The sequence below is a fragment of the Budorcas taxicolor genome, chromosome 2 (assembly GCF_023091745.1).
Source record: "Budorcas taxicolor isolate Tak-1 chromosome 2, Takin1.1, whole genome shotgun sequence".
Classification (NCBI taxonomy): domain Eukaryota; kingdom Metazoa; phylum Chordata; class Mammalia; order Artiodactyla; family Bovidae; genus Budorcas; species Budorcas taxicolor.
The window spans coordinates 114,185,426-114,208,720 of NC_068911.1; positions in this window are offsets into that span (position 1 = coordinate 114,185,426).

The window sequence follows — 23,295 nt, forward strand, 5'->3', positions numbered from 1 at the left end:
AGGCAATCTGGAAGAAGAACAAAGCTGGCGTACTTTACACTATAAAGACTTCCTATAAAGCAATGTTAATTAAGGTAGGCAGAATGAGTGCAAAGATAGACAAACAGACCAGAGGAACAGAATAAAGAATTCAAAAGCAGATCTATTCATGTATGTGAATAAGTTACCACTTCAGTGCAGTAGTAAAAAGGACAGTTTTGTCAATAACTGTTTTGAGGTTAATATGATACCCATTTAGAGGGGGAAAAATTAATTCCTACCTTACATTATACTTGAAAATTCTTTTCATGTGCGAGTGTAAATCCAAATATGGAAGGTAAACAATAAATAGTCAAAACATTGCATAGGAGAATATCTTTTATCAACTTGGGTGGCCAATATTTTTAAATTATATAAACATCATAACAAAAGTGTTTGATAAGCTAGACTTCATTAAAAGCATTAAAATTAAGAATGAAAAGATACCAGAGAGAGTGAGCAGGCTAACCACACCATGAAAGAAGATATCTGTGATACAATCATTTAACAAAGGATTTACATACAGAGCACATATAAAAGAGATCTCCAGGAAACCAATATATGAAAACATATCCCTTCACAAAGGAGGGAATGGATCAAATGGCCAATAAATATTTGGAAAGATTTTCAAATCATTAATTATTAAGGAAATATAACCACAGTGTGATGCAACTACACAGTCACCAGAATGGTTAAAATTTTAAAAGAAACTCAAACACCAATTTTTGGAGAATGTGGAGCAAATGGAACTTTCACATAGTGTTTGACATTATTTACTAAAAGTGAACAAGCCTGTATCTTATGATTCAGCAATTTTATTCCTAGTTATAGATGTGTAAACAGATGGGCACCAAAAGAGATGTCAAGAAAGCTTGAAGGAGCATTATTCCTAAATGGAACAGCCCACATGCAAATAATATAATGGGTAAAGAAACAACAATATATTCACACCATAGAATCCTATATAGTAATGGGAATCAACAAGTTACAACGACAATCACAAAAACACAGATGAATCTCATAAATCAGAGTGAAAAAAAGTGAGATATCAAAGAATACATGGTAGATGATTCCGTTTATATGTAGTTCAAAAACAGGCAAATTTAATCTGTGGTAATACAAGCAACTGAACTGAACTGAACTGAATAGGAGCAAGAACAGTGTTTAGCTGGAGAAGGTGGGTAATGACATGGAGGAGGCACAAAGGAGATTTCTAGGGTATAAACAATATTCTCTGTTGTGATATTGTGGTAACATGAAATGTGCCCTTTGAGGTAGGCAGACCTGAGCTTGAAACCTGGCTTATTAGGGTTATAACCCCAACAAATATCTTCAGTCAGTTCAGTTGCTCAGTTGTGTCTGACTCTTTGCGACCCCATGGACTGCAGCACGCCAGGCCTCTCTGTTCATCACCAACCCCTAGAGCTTATTCAAACTCATGTCCATCACATTGGTGATGCCATCCAACCATCTCATCCTCTGTGGTCCCCTTCTCTTCCTGTCTTCAATCTTTCCCAGCATAAGGGTCTTTTCCAATGAGTCAGTTCTTTGCATCATGTGGCCAAAGTATGGGAATTTCAGCTTCAGCATCAGTCCTTCCAATGAACACCCAGGACTGATCTCTTTAGGATGGACTGTTGGATTTCCTTTCAGTCCAAGGGACTCTCAAGAGTCTTCTCCAACACCACAGTTTAAAAGCATCAATTCTTTGGTGCTCAGCTTTCTTCATAGTCCAACTCTCACATCCATATATGACTACTGGAAAAATCATAGCTTTGACTTTGTTGGCAAAGTAATGTCTCTGCTTTTGAATATGCTGTCTAGGTTGGTCATAACTTTCCTTCCAAGGAGTAAGCGTCTTTTAATTTCATGGCTGCAGTCACCATCTGCAGTGATTTTGGAGCCCTCAAAATAAAGTCTCTCACTGTTTCCATTGTTTCCCCATCTATTTGGCATGAATTGATGGGAATGGATGTATGATCTTAGTTTTCTGAATGTTGAGTTTTAAGCCAACTTTTTCACTCTCCTCTTTCATTTTCATCAAGAAGCTCTTTAGTTCCTCCTCACTTTCTGCCATAAGGGTGGTGTCATCTGTGTTTCTGAGGTTATTGATATTTCTCCCAGCAACCCTGATTCTAGCTTATGCTTCATCCAGTCCAGCATTTTGCATGAGGTACTCTGCATATAAGTTAAATAAGCAGGGTGACAATATACAGCCTTGACGTACTCCTTTCCTGATTTGGAACCAGTCTGTTCCATGTCCAGTTCTAACTGTTGCTTCTTGACCTGCATACAGAGTTCTCAGGAGGCAGTTCAGGTGGTCTGGTATTCCCATCTCTTTCAGAATTTTCCACAGTTTGCTGTGATCCACACAGTCCAAGGCTTTGGCATAGTCAATAAAGCAAAAGTAGATGTTTTTTTCTGGAACTCTCTTGCTTTTTTGATGATCCAACAGATGTTGGCAATTTGATCTCTGGTTCCTCTGCCTTTTCTGAAACCATCTTGAACATCTGAAAGTTCACGGTTCATGCACTGTTGAGATCTGGCTTGGAGAATTTTGAGCATTACTTTGTTAGCATGTGAGATGAGTGCAATTGTATGGCAGTTTGAGCATTCTTTGGCATTGCCTTTCTTTGGGATTGGAATGAAAACTGACCTTTTCCAAGCCTGTGGCCACTGCTGAGTTTTCCAAATTTGCTGGCATATTGAGTGCAGCACTTTCACAGCATCATCTTTTAGGATTTGAAATAGCTCAACTGAATTCCATCACCTCCACTAGCTTTGTTGGTAGTGATGCTTCCTAAGGCCCACTTGACTTTGCATTCCAGGATGTTTGGCCCTAGGTGAGTGATCACACCATCATGGTTATCTGGGTCATGAAGTTTTTTTTTTGTATAATTCTTCTGTGCATTCTTGCCACATCTTCTTAATATCTTCTGCTTCTGTTAGGTCCATACCATTTCTGTCCTTTATTGAGCCCATCTTTGCATGAATTTTTCCCTTGGTATCTCTAATGTTCTTGAAGAGATCTCTAGTCTTTCCTATTCTATTGTTTTCCTCTATTTGTTTGCATTGATCTCTGAGGAAGGCTTTGTTATTTCTCCTTGCTCTTCTTTGTAACTCTGCATTCGAATGGTATATCTTTCCTTTTCTCCTTTGCCTTTCACTTCTCTTCTTTTCTCAGCTATTTGTAAGGCCTCTCAGACAACCATTTTGCCTTTTTGCATTTCTTTTTCTTGGGGATGGTCTTGATCACTGCCTCCTGTTCAATGTCACTCCTGTACAACCTCCGTCCATAGTTCTTCAGGCACTCTGTCTATCAGATCTAGTCCCTTGAATCTATTTGTTACTTCTACTGCATAATCATAAGGGATTTGATTTAGGTCATACCTGAATGGTCTAGTGGTTTTCCGTACTTTTTTCAGTTTAAGTCTGAATTTGGCAATAAGGAGTTCATGACCTGAGCCACAGTCAGCTCCTGGTCTTGTTTTTGCTGACTGTATAGAGCCTCTCCGTATTTGGCTGCAAAGAATATAATCAATCTGATTTCAGTTTTGACCATCTGGTGATTTTCATGTATAGAGTCTTCTCTTGTGTTGTTGGAAGACAGTGTTTGTTATGACCAGTGTGTTCTCTTGGAGAAACTCTGTTAGCCTTTGACCTGCTTTGTTTTGTACTCCAAGCCTAAACTTTCCTGTTACTCCAGGTAACAGATATCTTAACTTCCCTAAAAATATTTAGAGAAAATATCTTAACTTCCCTAAGATTTCAGTTTCTTCATTTGTAAAATTCAGATACTATGACCTAATAAGAGATGACATTGGTAAAGCTCCTGGGCCTCCCTGGTGGCTCAGATGGTAAAGAATCTGCCTGCAATGCAAAAGACCTGGGTTTGATCACTGGGTTGGGAAGATTTCCTGGAGGAGGGCATGGCAACCCACTCTAGTATTCTTGCCTGGAGAATCCCATAGACAGAGGAGGCTGGTGGGCTACAGTCCATGGGGGTCGCAGAGAGTTGGATAAGACTGAGCGACTAAGTACACACACTCAAAGCTCCTAGGTCAGAGCTTCACCTGAGCTGAATCCAGGTGAACACGAACAGATGTTAGTTCATTTCACCCTGCTCTGTATGCACTGGCCGACCCAGTTGGACAAGATGCCAGCCCCAACCTCTCATTTCCCCTACTACCTAAGTACATCAGTGATTCTTTTTTTTGTTTTGTTTTTATCTTTTTAAAATTTTTTATTGGGGTCTAGAGGATGGGTTGGGAAACATCTCTGTAAGTTATGCCCCACTAGGGAGATGTCCATTCTAATTTTCCGGAGATAGCTTTTGGAGCTTTTTCTTTTTTCCTGAAACTGCTGCTATTGTTGGGAGCAGCTTCTTCAGATCTTCTGCTGGGTGGCTCCTGCTTGGAAGAGAATTTCTTCTTTTTCTTAGGGACCCTCTTGTTTTCTGACTTTTCAGGATCACCAACTGGTTCCTTTTGGGGGAAAGACTTCCTCTTGGGAAGACCTCCACTGCCAGCTATCTATTCAAGATCTCTACTAACCAACTCCTCCTTGGAAAAAGATTTCCTTTTCTTGGATTGGAGAAGGAGGCAGATGAGTCTTCCATCCCATTCTCCCAAGAAGCCTCCTGGAACTTCTGTTTTTTCTTCTTTTTCAGTCTTTCACTTTTCTCCTCACACTTCTCTGGGGCACTACTGTTTTCTGAAGATGTCAGGGTAATTGTAGCCAGCCTTTTCTCTTCCTTCTTCCAGAGTTTCTTCTCTTATTTCTCCAGTTTCCTAGGAATCTCAGCAGTGACTTCCTCTTTCTGAACCATTGCCTCCTTCAAGACATCCAGATTTCTCAAAATCTCTCCAGTCAATGAGGCAATTCTTAATTTTTTTTTTTAAAGCTTATCATGTAATGAGACCAGAAGTCATCTCCACAATAGGGATACAACCAAAGCCTATTAAACAGAGTGAAGATATCTGACCAGACTGGGGACCAAACGTATAACCTTGACTTTATTGGGCTCAGGTGCAGGCTGTGTGTATGGCACCTATGCCTCAAGTATCAGGGACCATTTCTAGTTCCAACTCTTCCTGGGTACAGCATAGCCTCCCTGATACAGATAGGTGCCTGTCATTCTCCATTCGGTCTCTTAAAGTAAGGGACAAAGCAATGATGTGGAGGGTGCTTCATGTATTTGGCTGAATCCCAGTTTGCAGGATTAAATTCTACCTCCCTGGATTCTCCCTGCAGTTCCTCTTGGATCGAGTATCTTTGGCTTCCTGTCCTAAACTGCTGGAGGGTGAGTGGTGGGCAGCTGGTAAACATCTGCCACGGCATTCCACCTTCATTAGAGAGGTGGACAAAGTGATATATGTGTGAATTCTCCCAAATGTGTGTGTTTGTGTGCACTTGGATAAAATTTCACTTTTAAGGCCCTTCTTGGAGTCTTGAGGATGAAAGGCAGTATGGAGTTGAGCTGTCATTTTTATAGCGAGTCTCTGTATTGCTTTGGCAGATATAATGTTTCCCAGGCATATAACATTTTTTTTTTTTTAATTTAAAGAGGCAGCCTAGAGCACATTCCAGCTTGGAAGATTTTCCTTTCTGGATGCTGGTTTCCTTCTCCAAGTCCTTGGGAAAATGCTGCCACATGTATCTCTGGGAGGATTGACTTCCTAGAAAAGAGTGTATAGAACTCTTGCAAAGATTTAATTCTTATGGGTTCTCTAATTCTTTCTGGAAAAACAGCTTGCTGCTCAAAGTGAACTCTGTGGGGCAGAGAACCTTGATGGGAAGGCTGAAGCGGACCAAAGACCCTGAGTGCCCATTTGGTGGTGGTGCTGGTGGTACATTGCAGGCTGTGGAGCTCACAGCCAGGGAGAAGAATGTCTCTCATAGACTTGGTTTAAATTTTGACTCCATTTCTTCTTGTGTGTCCTTGAGCACTTAATATCATCCCTGAAATCAGGACCACATCCCTGAACTACAAGATTAAGTGAGATAGTGTATAGCAGTGGTTCTCAACTCAGCCCACTTTGTCTCCCAGGAGACATTCAACATTGTTTGAAGACATTCTTGGTTGTCACAGCTGAAGGGTGTGTGTGTGCTGCTGGCATACAGTGGCAGAGGCCAGGATGCTGCTAAACATCCTATGTGCACGCATGCTCAGTTCCTCCACCCATGTCCAACTCTGTGAGACCCTACAGACTGTTGCCTGCCAGATTCCACTGTCCACAGAATTCTCCAGGCAAGAATATTGGTGTGGGTTGCCGTGCCCTCCTCCAGGGGATCTTCCTGGCCTGAGGATTGAACCCTTGTCTCGTAAATCAGTGTCCACCTCTTTGTGACCCCATGGACTGTAGCCTGCCAGGTTCCTTTGTCCATGAGATTTCCCAGGCAACAATACTGCAGTGGGTAGCTGTTCCTTTCTCCAGAGGATCTTCCCAATCTAGGGACCGAACCTAGGTCTCCTGCATTGCAAGCAGATTCTTTACCATCTAAGCCACCAGGGAAGCCCAAACATCCTACAGTGCACAGGATAACCCCCCACACAAACTCCCCAAAATGCCAACAACGTCAAGGTTTGGAGACCCTGGTGTATGTGACCACTTGAGACACAATTCCCTCCCTGTCCTCTTTCCTTTGCTCTGTAAGTTCCTCCCCAAGCGTGCTCCCTCTGAGGAGCCCCTAGGAATTTTAGATGTTTCTTTGGCTGGTTTGGTCTTCCATTCTTCACAGTGGTTATTTTGGAGATCTCCACCTCTGTTAGACCTCATATCCCACCAAATCTTTCCACTCACTCTTAGTGGATGACAAAATGACAGAGAAAATAGACATTTGATGAGATTTCACCAAATTTTCTGCTTCCAAATCCACTGACGTACCTTATCTACCCTTTCTTCTTTATCACTGAAGTCTGGATTTTCTACTGATACTGGGTGGAGACGCCTTCATCTCAGAGAAGTGAGCCCACCCTTGCCCTAGGGATGACGTTTCAGTTCTAACTTTAGGTAATATTATGCATCAAGAAGTCTTCTAGGGGTCTTCTAAAAATATTATTATCTCATTTAAAAAGGAGGTATAAGAGGACAAATTCCTGCCCTGTGCCAATTCATGCTTCCTGACGTGAATTGGTCATAGAAGTATTGATTCGTACAGCTGCCACAGCCATCTTGTAATGAGGCAAAGGTGAAGCAAATCATAGAGTTCTGCCAACAAAAACAACAAAAAAAGTGTTGAAACCTGCCAACACTGAGCTGCTTAACTAACGGTTAAGCTATTCCCTGACTTCTAAAATGTGAGTTCGTGTCACAGTCCTACAGGATTTAAGCCTGAAAGATTTTCTAACAGATATACATGTTTCATTCTTGTTCCAATGAAATACCTCCTGGATCGTATTTCCATTGATCTCCCTCAGGAGTCTCCTCTATCATCATTTCCTTCCTCTCTTCTATATATCTTTAACCTTTCTTTCCTATTGGCTTCTTCTTATGAGTATTAAGACATGTTTAAGACTTCCCAGGTGGCACTAGTGGTAAAGAACCTGCCTGCCAATGCAGGAGACATAAGAGACGTGGGTTTGATCCCTGGGTTGGGAAGATCCCTTGGAGGAGGGCATGGCAACCCACACTAATATTCTTTCCTGGGGAATCCCATGGACAGAGGACCCTAATGAGCTACAGTCCTTAGGGTTGAAAAGAGTTGGACACGACTGAAGTGACTTAGCACAGCACACAGCACAAGGCTTTCTCACCTTGAAAAACAACATCATTCCCTAAACTCTTCCCAAACTCTTCTCCTTTCAGGTACCTCTCTGTCTTAACTGACATGGTAAGTTCTTGGTAAGTTTTGTCTGAACTTGCTATCTCCTCCTTTCTCACCTGTCTGTCAACCCTGGCAATCTGGATTCCCTTGAAACTTATTCATATCACCAAGAAAAGACTTCTACTGCGCTATCCAATAAATACTTCTCAAATCTTATCTCATCCTGGCAACACCCTCTCTTCCTTGGCTTCTGTAACACTGTGTTCTTTGTGAGGTTTCCTCCCACCTATCCAGCTGATGTTCAGTCTCTTGTATTGCGTCCCTTTCTTCTGCCCACATCATAGAGGGTTCTCTGCCAGCTTTCCTTTCTCCCCACTTGCTCCTACTCTCAGAAAAATCTCAGACAGTCCAGCAGTTGTTTATCATCAATATGCTCCCAAACTTCTATCTCTAATCCAGAACCTCACTGATTTGAAACCCACATGTTAGTTTGCTTTTTTCCAAATCTACATGGATATCTTCCAAGAACTTCAAACTTGACATACTCCAAATTAATCTCAATGTCTTTCCTCAAAATTTCAGATCAGCCAGTGGTGGCACATTTTCTCCTGGATGCCTAAGCCAGATACTTGGGAACCACTGCTGGCTTCTTCCTGACTCCTTTCCTGGCCTTTACTCCAGTTTTTCTTGAATGTTGTAAGCCATATTCTCTAAACATCTTTCTGTTTTCTCAGGTCCCCTGTGATCCCTCCTTTAGTTCAGTTCCTACAACTTTCCTAGCCTGTCTCCCTGTATCTATCTTGTGGTTATTTAGTTGCTCAGTCATGTCCAACTTTTTTGTGACCCTATGGACTATAGCCCACCAGGCTCTTCTGTCCATGGGATTCTCCAGGCAAGAATATTGGAATGGGTTGTCATTCCTTCTCCAGGGGGTCTTGCCCTGCTCCAACTCATTCGGCTTTCTAAAAATGCAAATCTGATCATGCGTGTCACTCTCTTGCTTAAAATTCTACATTGGCTCACATGATATGATCCAAACTCATTACTGTGATTGATAAAGCTCTGCTGTCTGGTCACGTCTTCCCTTGCACTCTCTGAGGGATAGTAGGCATCAGTTCAACTTCTTTCAGACTCTCCCACTCCCACCTCCTCTGCCCCACCCTACCCCTGCCTAGATGATTCTTCTTGTCTCTGAGAGATGAGATGTCACCTGCCTCTCACAAGTTCTCTTCACTCACCTGCCTGGAGTCACTCCATGTCTCATGTCTCCTTCCCCTCTTAGAACATTGAGCTCACTGAACTCAAGTCCTTTCTGTGTCTGTATCTCTGATAAACTGTAAGCTCCATGAGAGCAGTCCTTCTGTCTAAGCTGTTCGCCATTTGTAGATGCTCATTGAATATTTGTGGAGTGACAAGAAGAACAAGATAAGTGAGCAGTTATGGGTGTGTTAAGGTTCCTCCATCACACCATCAGATGACAGCTCTCCCTGCCAGTGACAGACCCTCTTCCTACTTGACCACATCGCTCTTTGCATCTCACTTTTCACCTGTCACCTTCTAAAGTCCACATGCATTTTCTGCCCACCTTCACATATGCAATATTTCCAAGTTTCATTTAATTCTGAGGATAATTATGAGATGGCATTATTACTTTCTGTGTAGAAATAAAATTCAGAGAGGTGAAGTCAACTTCCAGAGGTCACACAGCTGAAAAGTAACATAGCCAGGATTCAAATGTTTGTTCTTTAAGCCCTGTTCTCCTCCAACCACAATAATGAATGTTTTCTCAAGGTGTTTTATTTGCAGTATTGTTTAGCTGTTTATGTGAATTCGTTGTATATTGCTACCTCGAGTGTTAAGACAATGGAACAGATCTTTTCTTAACTAATATGCTCAGTAATTTCTCAGTATATGCTTGTTCGTAGCATAACTGACAGTTTTAACTTAGAGGTGCCTGCGATTTCTGGGCAGAGGTTTAGGGAAGAGAAGTGATCTTTAGGGTTGATTCCAAGACTCCACCTGGTTTCCTGGAGTTTGCATGGCCTAGAAAGTTAGCATCCAGCTTTGTGTTTCTGCTGCTTTGGTCATGATTGGGTGCTTTGTAAACAGAGCTCCAGGGCTGCTCAGTACTGCAAGTGGTAGCCCTGTCAGCATCCAGGGGTTCCTGGATGAATAGGTCTTTAGCATTTGGATTCTACAAATTTCCCTTGAGGAATTTAATACTAACCTATCTGTCATCACTGTTTCTCAAGAAAAAGCCACAATTGTGTGTGTGTGCTCAATAGTGCTCAATAGTGTCCAGCTCTTCGTGACCTCATGGACTGTAGCCTGCCAAGCTCCTCTGTCCATGAGCTTCTCCAAGCAAGAATACTGGAGTGGGTTGCCATTTCCTTCTCCAGAGGATTGACCCAGAGATCAAATCTTCATTCAACTTTCTTGAGTCTCCTGCATTGGCAGGCAGGTTCTTTACCATTAGACCTCCCTCATTTGTCCTTTTATTTATTCACCAAATATATATATATATACACACACACACACACACACACACACACATATATATATATATATACACATATAAAACCACTCCAGACTTTGCATATCTACTGGGAACACAGATCACAAACAATTACAATGACTGAAAAAATTCTGGGGGTGGAGTGTTAGTAAAGGCTCTCTGGAGGAAATAATGACGTAGCTGAGATCAGGAAGGTTTGGAGACATTATCCAGCAGCAGTGGCAAGCACTGTGGCAGGCACTGGAAGGGGATGCAAGAGAATCCAAGCTTCAGTCCCTCCCAACCTTGTTAATTTTAACAAAATTAAATTAAAAGGGCAAGGCAGCCTGTTATGAAATGGTTAAGACACACTGATGAGCAATGGCTATTAAGTATCCAAATGGATGGGCTAGATTTAAAATGGTAAACAGTACCAACAAGTTGAAATCAATGGGTTTAAGGGATCCAGGAAACTGGAGAGATCTGTTTGATGAAAGGCTCAGGATGAGAGCCTCACCACCTAAGGCTACCTCCTAAGGAAGTGAGTTCCCCATCTTTGGAAGTATTCAATCAGGTCCAGAGGGCCACTTATGGACAAGGTCGGGTGGTCAGGGGAAGTGGCAGAATTCATATATGAAGGAGGACAGTGTGTTCTGAACTTCATTTGTTAAAATACCTCTCTCATGATTTTTGTTATATTTCAACTGTATCTTATGACTTAGTCACTGTTTCAGTTGAAAAGATATATTTAAAAAGGAAGATAGTGAGAATTATTTGGGCTTCTCTGGTGGTGCTCCTTGTAAAGAAGAAGTGAAGTGGAGTGAAGCGAAGTGAAAGAGGCTCAGTCTTGTCTGACTCTTTGAGACCCCATGGACTGTCCATGGAATTCTCCAGGCCATAATACTGGAGTGGAAAACCTTTCCCTTCTCCAGGGGATCTTCCCAACCCAGGGATAGAACCCAGGTCTCCAGAATTGCAGGTGGTTTCTTTACCAGCTGAGCCACAAAGGAAGCCCTTGAAAAGAACCTGCCTGCTAATGCAGGAGATGTAGGAGACACGGGTTCCATCCCTGGGTTGGGAAGATTCCCCTGGAGGAGGGCATGGCAACCCACTCAAATATCCTTGCCTGGAGAATCCCACGCACAGAGGAGCCTGGCAGGCTACAGTCCATAGGGTCGCATAGAGTTGGACACAACTAAAGTGACTTAGTAGGCACACACTTGCATCATTTAAAGTGTAAATTATCTCCAACATCTTAACATTTATTAAGCAAAAGAAAGAAGCAAGATGTAAAGGAGTGTGATGGATCCCATCACTTGTGTAAAAGATGTATATATATTTAATACATGTATATATAACATATACTTAATACATGTATGAACAAGTTTATATATATATTTATTTATCACTTATTCCTAGAAAATTTCAAGTTATAAAATAGCTGGTAATGCTGTTTGTCTCTGGAATGGGATACTGACAGTCCAGAGCACATATTACCTATTCAAAACAATTGAATGAAAAAGAACATTTAAAAAATCAGTATTGATCATGTGCCCCTTTTGTATATTAGAATGTCTGCTATATGTCCACAGAAAGAAGACTTGAGAGGCAAACACCAACAGGCTGCCTTTCTTTATTTTTCTATATTTTCTAAAATTAGTCCAGGACACATATACAGTGGGTTTTGATTTTAAAATTGTGTTTGATGACACCATTGTATAATGAAGAATAAAGCAAACAAGAATAAGAGGTAGAAGGAAGTAGCAAGCGCTCCACACAGATTGAGGGGCAAGATGGGAAGAATCATGGCCTTGAGGCACCTTTGTGATCCAAGAGGGAGTTTCAGCCTGATTGGAAAAGGTTGGACCAGGGATTAGGGTGGTGGATTCATGCAAGGGATCAGAGACTGACCTCCGAGTTCTACAGTGAGGGGTTGCAGGGTAGGGAATTGCTTTGGCTGAAGAAGGAACCCTGGAGGCTGAGAGCAGAGCAGCATCTGTGGAAAAAATAATGATGAAGCTGCCAGTGGCGGGGGAGGGGGTGTGTGTGGGGTGGGGAGGGTGGGGGGGTGTGTGGGGTGGGGGGGTGGGGGTGTGTATGGGGTGGGGAGGGTGGGTGTGTGTGGGGGGTAGGGGGGTGGGTCTGTGTGTGGGGTGGGAGGTGGGGGTGTGGGGGTGTGTGCGGTGGGGTGCGGGTAGGGGGGTGGATATTGGATGGGGGGGCATTGTATGTGGGGTGGGGGATGGGAAGGGGGTGTGGGGTGGGAGGCAGGGCATAGGGAGGAGTCAAGACAGAGGCAAAATGGTGGTGATGGTGCCCTACGTGGTTGCCGGAGCCACAGAGTGTGCAGCCGTGGGGGCAGTTTGCAGTTATAGGCACAACCTCAATAGCTGGACATGGTGGTCCTAACTGGGTCACAGGAGGGGTGTTAGGCAGGGTGAGATCAGGCTTGGGGGACCCAGAAGTGAGAGCTGAGAATGGACAGTGGGGAGGCAGGGGCTTAGGAAGGTCCTGCCTTGGGGTGAGCTGGGGTCTTATGATAAGGGGACAGGTGGCCAGGCTGGGAAAATGTGGCATGTGTGAGCTTGTATCCCAGGCTGAGGTGGCACGAGCTGTCCTCTGATGTGGAGTGTGACCTTAGGGCCCCTGTTGGTCAGCAATAGGCAATGAAGTTGCTATGTTATCCACATATGGTTCAATCTTGCCCATTCTGGAGGGTGGGGGTGGGGCATGACTTCAGGAAGCGCTGGCTGAGTTGGAGGTAGGACTGGATGACCTCAGGGGTCATAGAACAGCAGAGTTGTATGATTCTAGGCAACTAAGAAAAGTCCTGACTGGAGTTGTCGAGGTGGCAGCAGGGCCTGTGATTTCTGGAGACGGAGATGACAAGTGTGAAGACTGGTGAAGGATGGCACCTCACTCCAGTACTCTTGCCTGGAAAATCCCAGGGACGGAGGAGCCCAGTAGGCTGCCGTCTATGGGGTCGCACAGAGTTGGACACGGCTGAAGTGACTTAGCAGCAGCAGCAGCAGCAGCAGCAGCAGAGCATCTCCTAAAGCTTGGCTTGTTGGATAAATGCAGGATGATGCCCTGACAGGAAGGGCCATTAGCAACAGAGAGGAAGAGAACACAGTCACCCTTCCTTTTTTCTCGTGGTTGATGGAAGTGTTCCCATTTCAGTGGGATTTAGTAAGATCAATTTGGCCTTCCCCTCTGATCCAAACTACTGAAAATTCCAGGTCATGTGAGGCATCTCTCTCAGATGGCTTTACTTGACTCTTTGGAAATAAAGTTAAGGCCTCTTAGACACCTTAAATTCGAGGCTTTAAGAATGTTCTTTCCACAGTTCTGAAACCTAACTCTGTATTCCTCTCTGTTTGGGAATTCCATCAAAGAGGGCTCTTTCATACTCCTTTCAGACAAAGCAACAAGATGACACATTTTCCTTTTCCTTATTTCCCTTGGAAGAAAATGACATTTGCTTATACAGTTCTATTTTTTTCCTTTTGGTTTTTAATTATAAAAAGGCTTCTAGCAGCTGATTTATTATATAGGGAACAAATTGTGTCTTTGAGACCCACTGCACTATAATTACTTGAGTTAGCACTGCAGATATCTATGCAGGGGCCAGCAGTCAATTTTGACTCAGAATAGATAATACACGGACTGCTATTAAGTTTAATGTAGATTAATGTGAGTTGCTTCCCTTTGCACGTATGTATGCAGGTACCAATAATTAAGATTAATTTCCACTAGATAGAATGGCCTTCATTGTGCACAGTGCCAGAAAATGCTTCTTTAATAGCTGTTAATTGGATATATTTGCTTTGATGGTGAAATCCTGATTAGTCTTGTTACCCTGAAAACTCCCCTTTCTTTCTCCCTCCACCCCCACCCACTCTTTAGGAGAAAAAAAGAGATTGAGGATAGCAGAGTCAGAGCTTTGGAGGTAATGAGCTCTTTTGCACTCTCTTATTCATATCCATCCCGTTGACTCCATTTTGGAGTGAATCAGCTCTTACTGCTTCTTCTTGCTGAGTGCCTACTGTGTGCAAGGTGCTTTATTTCCAGGTTCATTTCTTATGGCAACACTGTGAGGTGGAAATGACCCACCTGTTTATATACCTGAGGAACCCGAGGTTCAGCCAACTTAAGGCATTTGCCCAGATCACAAGCTAAAATGTAATATGCTAGGGATCTCAGTGGGGTCATTCTTTGAGTAAATGCATAAGGATTTTAAAAATTGCTGAGATGGGCCATTATGCTATTGGCTCTGTTGTTCTTTTCCATTTTCTTTTTCTCTGAAGGTTCTCCAGGCTGAGCTGAAGTGCCAGCTCCCTCACCTTCTCTGTATTTCTCTTCACTACTGTCTCCAAGTATGGAATGGTTCAAGACCAATGAGAAAGAAAAGGCAAATCTTCAGATTTCGGAGCCCCAGGACAAAGCACATTTATTTCTTCAGTGGGTCTCAAAGTCTGGTAAATGTAAGGCAGAGTTGTGAAACAGTAAAAATTCTAGAATGGCAAACCACTTCAGTATTCTTGCCTTGAGAACCCCATGAACAGTATGAAAAGGCAAAATGATAGGATAATGAAAGAGGAACTCCCCAGGTCGGTAGGTGCCCAATATGCTACTGGAGATCAGTGGAGAAATAACTCCAGAAAGAATGAAGGGATGGAGACGAAGGAAAAACAACACCTAGTTGTGGATGTGACTGGTGATAGAAGCAAGGTCAGATGCTGTAAAGAGCAATATTGCATAGGAACCTGGAATGTCAGGTCCATGAATCAAGGCAAATTGGAAGTGGTCAAACAAGAGAGGGCAAGAGTGCATGTTGACATTCTAGGAATCAGTGAACTAAAATGGACTGGAAAGGGTGAATTTAACTCAGATGACCATTATAACTACTATTGCGGGCAGGAATCCCTTAGAAGAAATGGAGTAGCCATCATGGTCAACAAAAGAGTCCAAAATGCAGTACTTGGATGCAATCTCAAAAATGACAGAATGATCTCTGTTCGTTTCCAAAGCAAACCATTCAATATCACAGTAATCCAAGTCTATGCCCCAACCAGTAACACTGAAGAAGCTGAAGTTGAATGGTTCTATGAAGATCTACAAGACCTTTTAGAACTAACACCAAAAAAAAAAAAAAAAAAGTCCTTTTCATTATAGGGGATTGGAATGCAAAAGTAGGAAGTCAAGAAACACCTGGAGTAACAGGCAAATTTGGCCTTGGAATACAGAATGAAGCAGGGCAAAGGCTAATAGAGTTTTGCCAAGAGAACACACTGGTCATAGCAAACACCCTCTTCCAACAGCACAAGAGAAGACTCTACACATGGACATCACCAGATGGTCAACACCGAAATCAGACTGATTATATTCTTTGCAGCCAAAGATAGAGAAGCTCTATAAAGTCAGCAAAAACAAGACCGGGAGCTGACTGTGTCTAGGATCGTGAGCTCCTTATTGCCAAATTCAGACCTACATTGAAGAAAGTAGGGAAAGTCATTAGACTATTCAGGTATGACCTAAATAAAATCCCTTATGATTATACAGTGGAAGTACGAAATAGATTTAAGGGACTAGATCTGATAGATAGAGTGCCTGATGAACTATGGAATGAGATTTGTGACATTGTACAGGAGACAGGGATCAAGACCATCCCCATGGAAAAGAAATGCAAAAAAGCAAAATGGCTGCCTGGGGAGGGCTTACAAATAGCTGTGAATAGAAGAGAAGGGAAAAGCAAAGGAGAAAAGGAAAGATATAAGCATCTGAATGCAGAGTTCCAAAGAATAGCAAGGAGAGATAAGAAAGCCTTCCTCAGTGATCAATGCAAAGAAATAGAGGAAAACAACAGAATGGGAAAGACTAGAGATCTCTTCAAGAAAATTAGAGATATCAAGGGAACATTTCATGCAAAGATGGGCTCAATAAAGGACAGAAATGGTATGGACCTAACAGAAGCAGAAGATATTAAGAAGAGGTGGCAAGAATACACAGAAGAACTGTACAAAAAAGATCTTCATGATCAAGATAATCATGATGGTGTGACCACTCACCTAGAGCCAGACATCCGGGAATGTGAAGTCAAGTGGGCCTTAGAAAGCATCACTATGAACAAAGCTAGTGGAGGTGAAGGAATTCCAGTTGACCTATTTATCCTGAAATCCTGAAAGATGATGCTGTGAAAGTGTTGTGCTCAATATGCCAGCAAATTTGGAAAACTCAGCAGTGGCCACAGGACTGGAAAAGGTCAGTTTTCATTCCAATCCCAAAGAAAGGCAATGCCAAAGAATGCTCAAACTACTGCACAATTGCACTCATCTCACACACTAGCAAAGTAATGCTCAAAATTCTCCAAGCCATGCTTCAGCAATACGTGAATCATGAACTTCCAGATGTTCAAGCTGGTTTTAGAAAACGCAGAGGAACTACAGATCAAATTGCCATCATCCGCTGGATCATCGAAAAAGCAAGAGAGTTCCAGAAAAACATCTATTTCTGCTTTATTGACTATGCCAAAGCCTTTGACTTTGTGGATCACAATAAACTGGAATATTCTGAAAGAGATGGGAATACAAGACCACCTGACCTGTCTCTTGAGAAATCTGTGTGCAGGTCAGGAAGCAACAGTTAAGAGCTGGATATGGAACAACAGACTGGTTCCAAATAGGAAAAGGAGTACATCTAGGCTGTATATTGTCACCCTGCTTATTTAACTTATATGCAGAGTACATCATGAGAAACACTGGGCTGGAAGAAGCACAAGCTGGAATGAAGATTGCTGGGAGAAATATCAATAACCTCAGATATGCAGATGGCACCACCCTTATGGCAGAAAGTCAAGAGGAACTAAAAAGCCTCTTGATGAACATGAAAGAGGAGAGTGAAAAAGTTGGCTTAAAGCTCAACATTCAGAAAACGAAGATCATGTCATCTGGTCCCATCACTTCATGGGAAATAGATGGGGAAACAGTGGAAACAGTGTCAGACTATTTTGGGGGGCTCCAAAATCACTGCAGATGGTGACTGCAGCCATGAAATTAAAAGATGCTTACTCCTCGGTAGGAAGTTACGACCAACCTAGAAAGCAGAGACCTTACTTTGCCAACAAAGGTCTGTCTAGTCAAGGCTATGGTTTTTCCAGTAGTCATGTATGGATGTGAGAGTTGGACTGTGAAGAAATGTGAGCGCTTAAGAATTGATGCTTTTGAACTGTGGTGTTGGAGAAGACTCTTGAGAGTCCCTTGGGCTGCAAGGAGATCCAACCAGTCCATTCTAAAGGAGATCAGCCCTGGGATTTCTTTGGAAGGAATGATACTAAAGCTGAAGCTCCAGTACTTTGGCCACCTCATGCGAAGTGTTGACACATTGGAAAAGGCTCTGATGCTAGGAGGGATTGGGGGCAGGAGGAGAAGGGGACGACAGAGGATGAGATGGCTGGATGGCATCACCGACTCAATAGACGTGAATCTGAGTAAACTCCGGGAGTTGGTGATGGACAGGGAGGCCTGGCGTGCTGCAATTCATGGGGTCGCAAAGAGTCAGACACAACTGAGCGACTGAACTGAACTGAACTGAACTGAAGAATTCTAGAGAGAGGCTTTGCTTCTCCTTAGCACTAATGCCTCTCTCCATCCTCATTCTATAATGGGAGCTTTGTTTCTTGTACTTCCATATTTTTCACATAGCATGTGTATGTGTGTGTGCACACGTGCTTTGTCATGTCTGACTCTTTGTGACCCCATGGCCTGTAGCCCGGCAGGCTCCTCTGTCCATGGAATTTTCCAGGCAAGAATACTGGAGTAGGTTGCCATTTTTCCTGGCAAACAGTAACCCATAACCAGCTTCTACTTGGTAACTCTGGTGGTGAAGGGATTTGGTTACAGGAACCATAAGAGGAAGGAAAGGCACCAAGATGGACTTGGCTTTTTCCCAGTTTGCTCCAGGCAGGTGGAGACGCCAGAAACCCTGAGGTACTTGAGAGATGATTTGAGACACCTAACTTGCTGCTCTGCTGTGACTCTGGGGAAGGACTTGGCTGCATGGAAGAGCTGCATTGCAACATTGCCTCTGCCACGGATGACCCGTGTGACCTTGGTCAGCTTATTCAATGAGCTGATTACTAACTGAGCCCGAGTCTCCTTTTCTCCAGTACCACCTGATTCCCAGTTGTGTTTTTTGTTTTGTTTTTTTCCTCAGAAAGGAAATGAGATCATCTGTGTGAAGTATTGCACGTCGTGCAGGAGTGCCACATTCAATGAATGTAACTTCCCTTCCCATTTCTCAGGACTGTGGCCCTGCTGATAAGCTTAAAGAGAGGCATCTACCTTCAGGAAAGCTTTTTTTCTGGGAAAGCTGAATATACACAGACACCACTGGGCAGAAATAAAAGTTATCCCTAGGACTCTTGGAGGGAAATCTTTCAAATCCTGCTTACCTGAAAATGAAGGAGTTGGACTTATCAGTGGAGTACCACTGGCATTTAGAATGGGTAATTTGTCATCACGTGAGACCGTCTCATCTTTTAGAACACATTGAGCACAGTCCGTCCTGCCCACTAATTGCCCACAGCACCCTCAGCCATTGCAACAACTCACTGTCACACTTCTGTGTGCCCTCAGGAGACTCTGTGCTCCCACTCTGGCCTGGTAAGCTTCCCAGTGCTAATATTCCCCATGGCTTCCTCCAGCCCTTTCCCCAGAGTGTGGGGCACCAGGCATCTGGCTGCCTGCCTGCAAACAGCCTCTATGATTGAGGCTCTGCTGTGGAGCCAACAGTCCCTTGCCAGGTGGAAGCTTCCAGGACTGGTCCAGCCACCCTCCTTCCTTCCTTGCCATTGGCAGCGGATATCAGCCTGGCTCCCAAATCCTCACCTGATACATGCTGGCCAAGGAGCCTTATGGTTGGGAAGAAGTTAAATGTCCCTGGCTTCTCCTTGATCCTCTGTCACCATGTGGCTCCAAGTTGAAGGGACTGATTTAAGTCTTGTGTCCTATCTGTCCTGAGTCTTATAGTTTCATGGGGCCCTTTGAGCAGGAGTTGAAAGTGAAATTAGAAAAAAAAAGTTATTGATGTTTAGATTGCAGGACATGATTTAGGAGACAAAGAGATGTTGGATTCAGAGGTCTGCAGACAGATCAAGAACCTGGCAACAATATCGGCATTTTTAGATTTTGACAATTGGGACATGGCACATTAGCAAGGAGTGGGATGTGAGTAGGGCCTGCAAGATTAACTTCAGTAATGCAACTGATCATAGAACTGGGCAACTTGGCAGAACAAAGCATTGGCAGCTTTGGGAGGGCTGCTGTGTCTTGAATGACTCAGGCAGACCTTGAGAGCTCAGCATGGCTTTCTTAGGAATGCACAAAATAGAATTGTTGGATTTAATTCTGTGATTTTGGAGTATGCAAATGGTGGGAAGAGTTGAGAGACAGTGATAGGCCCTGAGGCCCTGGCTGGGATGGCAACCTGCCTACCTGGGGCTCATGCCCATGCCTTTGATCAGTGGTGAAACTGGGCAGCAGCTGTTTCACCAGTTCCTAAGGCTGGCACGACTGTTGGGACTAGAGATTCTTGCATCACATTATTAAGGAGCATTTTGCAGACCCATTTCTGCTTTGACTGGGATATTTGAGATGGGAGGATGGATGGATAGAAGGACACAGAGATGGAGGAAAAGTGCATAAAATAAAGGAATAAGTGTATGGATGAAATCTGAAAATAAAATTGGACTGTTCTGAGCAGTTTGGGATTTCATGTTCAAGATCAGAACTGCAGAGAAAATCCAGAGAATGACAAGGACCAAGAGCAATTTATAAAAGAAAAAAAAAAAATCCCAGCTCTTGACTACACTCAGTATCAGCAAGGATGTGCTCAGAGCTAAAATCGAAAGACATGCATAAAGCCAGCTCTGGCAAATTCGTAAACCTCTTGGATTTCAGTCCGATAATCAAAATGCTTCAAGAAGGTCGTTTTAACACAAATTAAAAGGAACATTTCTTTTCATTCTATTAAATTATTATACGGAACATGAGGTAGTTATGGATTGGAATTATTACTGGGACTAATGGATGGGATGTACATGGAGGAAGGTTTATCATTAAAAGACTGTCCAGCAATGAGGTGGACTTCCTGGTGACTGCCTGAACTCCTGGTCCTTGAAAATGAATTGTCAGGCAGGTGGTGAGAATGATTCCTGCATTGGGTCAATGGTTGGACCAAAGACCTCTCAATTCTCATTTTAATTCCTAGGTTTTATGTTTCTGGAATCAAGAAGAACTTAGATAAATTCTTATGTGGCAGATCCCATTACAGGTTCTTGCCAGAGGCGGAAATAGAGTATAATACAAATTTATGGAGTAACATCAAGGAGGAAGGAAGGGAAGAAGAAAGAAATAATAGAACAGTAACTAACATGTTCTGTACTGGGACCTGTGCTGGTGTTTACACTGTCTCATTTAATTCTTACAATTACCCTGTGAGGTAGCGACTATTGTCACTCTCACAGATGAGGAAACAGATGCTCAGAGGGGTGAAGTGACTTATCTGAGGGGACAGTTAATTAGCAGCACAGATGGGCTTTTTGCCTAGTCTCTCTGAAGCCTAAATCCAGGCTCTCTCTGCCACGCCCAACAGCTCCTAGAAGTGCCCTTGCCTGGAAATTCCCAGGATGTTGCTCTCCACAGGGCTCTGGCTAGGTGGCCTTGGGTCTGAAGTGATTCGACCTTCTCCTGTTATCACCTGGAGGCAGGAATGCATGGTGGTTAGTGCATCAGGTAGTTAGAGGTCTTCCCCATGCTCAACTGCAAAATAGGTGCCACCCTCTCCCGATCGTCCTCTCAAGAAATCTATCACCAAAATTATAATTGAGCAATACTCGATTGCTTATAATTTTTTTAATGTTGTATATTGACTTGAAAGTCAGGAAACAAGCTTCCTGTCCCAGCGCCAGCTTTTATTCTTTTTGAGATCTGGTTACTTTATGTTAAAGAGAAAGGAACGAAAGAAAAGATAAATTATCTCTGGTGGTGGTTTAGTTGCTAAGTCATGTTTGACTCTTGAGACTCCATGGATTGTAACTTGCCAGACTCCTCTGCCCATGGGATTCTCCAGGCAAGAACACTAGAGTGGATTGCCATTTCCTTCTCCAGGGGATCTTCTCGAACCAGGGATCGAACCAACATCTCCTGCATTGCAGGTGGATTCTATACCCCAACTGAGCCACTATCTCTGAACTCTTAAATTATATGTATTTACTATATAATATATAATTAAATATAAATGTGTATGTGTATGTATCTGTACATATACAGTACATATGTACATAAACATCTATTAATATTTAAATCAACATCTGCTTACCTACTCTAATAGTAGCTACAATGATATAATTATCCAGTAATATCAAAACAGAAAATAGTTTAATAAGTGTCTGGCTTTAAAGTGCATTATTTAGTGATCCTGTTACAGATTTACTTAAAATAATAATAGAATAAAATTTTATATCCTAATAGCACCTGATTGGTTGGTGCAGTCCTAGGAGGACTGAAGGAAATTCACTCGGGTTGAAACAAAGTCATCTGCAAAGACTGCAGCAAAGTAACGGCCACCAGCCAGGAGCTGACTATGGCCACGTGGGCTCTGGTGTCAGACAGGCCTGGGTCTGGGTCCTCACTCTCATGTTCCCTGGCTCTACTATTTAACTTCTCTGAGCACCAACCTCCTCACTGGAAAGTAGGACAAACACTATCTGTCTGTCAGGATTGTTAAGGGCCACACTTATGAACAGGTTTGCACTCCACAGATGGTGGCTGATATTGTCATGCAGGTCCTTGAGTTAATCTACACTCAGTCCTCAAGTGTATGGTCTTCTGGGGTTGTGTTGCACGGGGATACAGAGGGGCCCCTGCCAGAGGTTTGGGTCAAAGGCAGATCTTCTTGATGGTAGAAATGAGTCTCAAAATGGAACTTTTGGAAAGGCCATTTCCATGGCCTTTAGTCATTTCATGGAGGCTTTGGGGGCTTCCCCTGCCTCTGTCAATTAGCCCCCCAGCCCCCAGCACCACCCTCCCGTGACTGCGGCGGGCTCTGTTCCCAGAGCACTCGCAGACCAGTGCTCCAGCCAGGAGCGGGTAAAAACCAACATTTGCAGATAAAGAGGTAAACATATTTACATTTCTCTCTTCACACTTTATGCATATGTCATGCAGTGAATAGTTTTAGAGGTCTGTTTGTACTATCGCTCCAGAATTTTTACAGTCTGGAGGACACAAAATCTCTATAAAGTGACTTATTGAAATAGAAGCAGATTGGTAAAACCGTTTCCCTCTTATGAACTGTGAAGAATGATCCTCTAAATGAAATCAGGAAGGAACTGGACAGAATCTTGTTTAATGGTCTGACAAAATGAATCACAACGATTCCAGACATCCATCACTGCTAAAAGGGAACCACAAATGATCTGTGAACCACTATATATTGATTACCCATGTAGTACAAGTGTCGGATTTAATGTTCACACACCATAGAGAGGCGGCAGGGACAGATGGTGCCTTAACTCTTCTTTGATAGATTTTAATGGTGAAATATTGATTTCTATCTGGCCAAGGCCTGCTGTTAGGGGCCAAAGTCATTTGTTGGGTATTGCCGGACACCCAGCCGGCCCAGCGTAATCAATCATTTTTGGCAAGGCAGGTGAAAATTCAGAGGGAAGCACCTTGGAACCCAAACTGGTGCATGATGTGTCTGAATCCAGCCACCTAGAGAAAGAGAAAGGGAGAGAGAGAGAGGGAACGAGAGAGGGAGAGAGAGGGAGACAGAGAGGGACAGAGAGAGGGAGAGGACTCTTAGAGATTGTGCTTGTAAAGAATTATTAATGATAAGACATGTTTACTGAGGAGAGTCGCAGCGAATCGGAGCTGACATGAAATAGTCTGGGAGCCTCGTGGAGAAAATGAGCCTCTTGCTAAGAGGGACTATATTTTATTTAAACATCCTTCTAA